The sequence below is a fragment of the Brassica napus genome, chromosome A9 (assembly GCF_020379485.1).
Source record: "Brassica napus cultivar Da-Ae chromosome A9, Da-Ae, whole genome shotgun sequence".
In the NCBI taxonomy this organism is placed as follows: domain Eukaryota; kingdom Viridiplantae; phylum Streptophyta; class Magnoliopsida; order Brassicales; family Brassicaceae; genus Brassica; species Brassica napus.
In genome coordinates, this window is record NC_063442.1 from 36759931 (window position 1) to 36764604 (window position 4674).

Consider the following 4674-nt stretch of genomic DNA (forward strand, 5'->3'; position numbering starts at 1 on the left):
TTATAATGGATCATATGGTAGAAGAGGAAATTTTGGAGCGTCTTCCGGTGAAATCTTTGTGTAGATTCAATCTGTATCAAAACAATGGAAATCGATGATCGAATCCAGCTATCTTGCCAAAAAACGTCTTGTCCGATTTCCAGATCTAGTACTCTTTCTTCTTAAATCAGAAAAGTTTAAAGATGATCAAAGTTCAAAAACCATTTTTTTGAAACCTTATGGCGTCGAAGAAAAAATTACAATTTGTTCTTACAAGCTTCCGGATCGACATTGTGAATTTTATCACGATCATAGAGCTCGAATTGTGGGGTATTGCGATGGGTTGGCTTGCATCTATCATCTTGGATACATATATATAATTAACACCACAATTAGAAAATTTCGGATACTTTCTCCTGATTTTTTGCGAAACTACGCATTCTTATCAGGTACTTAACACTCTTTAATTCAGTGAGTCTTTGGTGTGCTCGTGGCCAGCTAAGGTGACAGAAGGATATGAGTTCTCAAAAATCTGAACTTATGTTTCCATGTTATAATTATGAAATTTATTTATATATACAATACAAAAATTTACACTTTAACAAATTAGATTAAAAAGAACCTAAAATATTATTCATTTGTTTAAAAAATTAGTAGACGTCATTTTAAAATATAAATATTAAAGGTTTACGAAAAAAAATCCTAAGATCCATAAAAAAAAGTTAAACTAACCTTGAGTGTGCTAATCAAATTCCTAACCATTTATATATAAATATATACTAGATTTTGACCCGCGCTTTCAAAGCGCGGGATCGTTACTTTTGTAAAATTTCATTTAAATTAATAAATATTTATCTAATCTATATTTTAATAGATTTTTTATTTGTTTATGGTCAATTTTTATAACATTGTCTTCTTTATTTTATTTTTATTATTAAAAATAAAAATGTTTGTTTGTGAACTAATTAATTAGTTAAAATATTTTAAAATGGTAAACATCTACTCAATAAATTTAATCATATTGTAATGATATATTTGGTAAGGTTATTTATTTATAATTTTAACTTATTAAATAAATATTATATGAAAAATGTAATAGACATTTCATTTTTCATTCTACATATTTTTAATTCATGCATAATTTTTAAATTATAATAACAGAAATATTTAATAATTATTATGTATTTAAATTGGCTTATACATAGTTGGTTTTAAAAGAAAACACTGTTGGGTTTTGGTTTGTTTAGGATTTGTTTTTTGTTAGATAAAATGGGCTAGAATTGCCCAAAGAGAGCAACAAATCTGTTATGTCAAAATCTATGTTTTTGTGGCCGTTTGGTTAAAAAAAAAACAGAAAAGGGAAAGTAGAAAAAAAATATTTCTCGATCCAATTTTTCTTTGAGGAATCGACGACACGCTAGAACTGAAATAGAGAATCGATGAGAGAATCAGTGGGTAGATCTATCGATCTTGATGGATAGGGCGTTGGTGAAGATTGAAACTGTTGATTGGTGAATGTTTCTCATGAATCGGGTATTAATTATAAGCAAACCATAAATTTCGATTTGATTTCCTTTCTTCTTGGCATAATAATTGTTTTATTCTGCAGGTTCACAGATAAAGAAGATGAAATGGGTAATTTGCTTACAATTGAAAAAAGAATTGAATGTCAACTTAATGGGCTTAAAAAACACGAAAATGTAAGTATGTATTAGTTGGGCTTTTCATTTTTGAAAAAAAGAATTGAATGTTTTGTAATTAATAAGAAAATTCAGGGGCATATTCATAAGAAGTATTCTGCTTTAATAGTATAAATATATATATATATTTAAATATGTATATATATAGTTATATACACTAAAATGACTCAAAATAATTAAATAAGCATAATCAGAATAATGTTGATTTGTATTTTACTTTTAGGTCGGTCAAAATCACCAATGAATGTAGGATTTGGAAAAGACATCGTTACAGGAGCATACAAAGTCGTTCTGATGTATTTATACGACCGCATTGCTACTAAGACTCTTATCAAGACCCACGTCTTTAACCTCAGCAACGGCGAACGAAGATGCATTTATTTTCCCTATGTTGAGAATCAGTTTAACATTGATAAAATATCCACATTTGCAAATGGATCTCTTTATTGGCTGAATAATAACCTAACCATTACGGCATTGGATCTTCATACAGAACTGTTTTACGAGGTACTCACCAAGTTGCTTCACCAAATACTCCAACAAAGTGTATTTATGGAGCCTAAAAGATCGCTTATGCCTATGTGAAGTGGAAGATTTATCAGATGTAGACATATGGGGCTTGCAACAAGAAGGTTCGAGTGTCAAGTGGGAGAAGTTTCTTTCAGATTCTGCATTTAGTAAGGAGTGTTTTGAGCATCCTTATTGGATGACTGGCGTTTTGACTTGTTACCAGATTTACGAGGATGCGAGCACCGCATTGTGTACGAAGGATTTGGCTGCTTTGCTCTAGTTTCATGTTTCATTGTTTTAAAGTACATGGTTCTTTGTATCCCAACAAGAACATAATATATAGTATATGTTATTTTGAATTTACACATCCACTTCCTTGCAAGCACTGGCCACTTGTAGATGACATGAGAGCGTATTGGCTTCCCTCGCTTCAGCAGCCCTTTCAACTTGTTCTTCTTGTTTTGACAAATCATATTGCTGTATTTGGCCCTCCTCTTATTCTGCCTTTTCTTAAATATCAACAACAATCTTCTGTCAAACACAGGTTGTGTGACTAGCCAATGGTAATTTTCTCCCCAAACACAAGATCATTGTGCTGGTGTGTGCACTGTCATGAGTGTCTTTCTTCAGGATTCGAAGCCTTTTTTGACATAACCTCCACTGTTTTGTATTTCTCTTCCTTAGGCTCAGCAGACGCCCTCTTCTTACCCTTCATCTTCACTCTTAAACATCCAGCTCTTTGGGTACTTCCTCTGTTTCAGCTTCAAATTAGCGTTGATCATTCCTAAACACACTCCTGGAGCCGCTTGCAGTCTGTCTTAGTCAACTCTCTTCTTCATTGTCTCTTATTTTTCTCCTCCACAAACAGTAGTACTGTTGTGTGCCATAACCATATTCTCCAGCTTGTCTCTCTGCTCTCTACACTTGTGTCTGAACTTATGCTTCTTCCAATATCACAACTTCCTCCAAAACCTCTTTGAGTACTCCTCCTCATTAATCTCTTCTCTGGTCTATTAGAGGTTTTAAGCATCTGAGATTTTATCAATAAATAAAAGTGGGTTTCAGTAATTATATACACCAATTCATAAATGTCGTCCATCCTAAAAGACACGACCAAACTAAAAGTGAAAATGTATGTATGCCTAGGTTTGTTTTGGTTTCACACATGATCCATCATTCAAACTAATTAGTTCTAAAAATCAACTTAAAATAGAAAGTAGAACACTTAACCATCTCGAGACACAGACTGATGGTTAGGAGCTTTAGTCAGCTTACAAATCTTAGCTAATTCATATCTAAGCTAACATATGTAAGCTAATTCACTATATAAACATAGATAATGCGGTGTAAATTTTTACAAACCACAACACAAACACACAAAAAAAAAAAAACACTCTCTCAATTCTCAAACATGTCTTCTGACAAAAGCCAAACAGCCTGCGAAGCCATTCTGAGTATGGTCTCGAAGATGGCTGAAGGCCCCGAGAAGAAGAAATTGTTGGAAGCAGCTTACCAGTGCTGCTGCAACGACAAGAGGAGCAGGTGCGTAGCTGAAAAGCTTATCAAGTCGATCTACGCCGCCTCCGCCAAAAAGAAGTAGAGAGCGATTTAATAATTAAAGTAAAATATAAGCGTGTGATGATGATCCTATGGCTATATATTTAAAATAATGAAAAATAACTGCATGTGACGAATGTTGTGACCCGATCCGATGATGAATAATAAATAACTAGGTGTTTTGCCCGTAAAACGGACTTAAATATTTTCATAATTTTTAAAAAGTTTTTTGTACACTATATTCATTATACTAAAATAAATTTTAAAATAACTTAATTTTATATTTTTAATTATATAATTAAAAAAATTATTTGATTAATATTTAATTATATAATTTATGTTTTTAACTTCTTACTAAAATACTTTTTTAAATAGCAATACAATATATATATATATATATACATTATCTTCTTTTTTAATTATATTTTTAGATTTTGGATAATTCAATATTCTATTTTTAATTATATAATTAAGAATTTTATTTGATTAATATTTAATTATATAATTCATGTTTTAAACTTTTTATTAAAAGACTTTTTCAGATAACAATACAATATATACAAAATTCTCTCTTTTTTAAATTATAATTTCAGATTTTGGATAATTCTTACTATTATTAATTTTAATCAATTATCTAATCAAATAAATTAAAATTTTGTTTTTATTTTTTAATTTAGTTATACATTTTATTCATTAAGGGTATAAACGATATTAACCACTCTAATTTTTAACGTGAGAGCTCGATTCCAAAATTTTACTTTGCAATTTGTGTGATTATTTTTGTGATTATTTTTTTTGGGTGTAATATTTGTGTGATTATTTACAACTATTATTGAAAATATCTAAAGTTTCCGGTCGCGAGTTTAAGTTCCTGGTCTTAGTCTTAGAGCATCTCCAAAAATGAACTATATTTTGAAGTTTCCAAAAC

The 4674-nt window shown here is 30.4% G+C and overlaps 2 long non-coding RNA genes across 2 annotated transcripts; one reads left to right on the forward strand and one right to left on the reverse strand.

Annotated features, from left to right (window-relative positions):
* Positions 1–1128: 1128 nt before the first annotated feature.
* LOC125578487 lies at positions 1129–2552 on the forward strand. Its single transcript, XR_007316585.1, has 3 exons — positions 1129–1512; positions 1589–1679; positions 1903–2552. It is a non-coding gene; the product is annotated as an uncharacterized LOC125578487 (long non-coding RNA).
* LOC125578486 lies at positions 2457–3944 on the reverse strand. The gene is made up of 2 exons (XR_007316584.1): positions 3703–3944; positions 2457–3219 (listed from the first exon to the last, which is right to left on the reverse strand). It is a non-coding gene; the product is annotated as an uncharacterized LOC125578486 (long non-coding RNA).
* Positions 3945–4674: the final 730 nt, after the last annotated feature.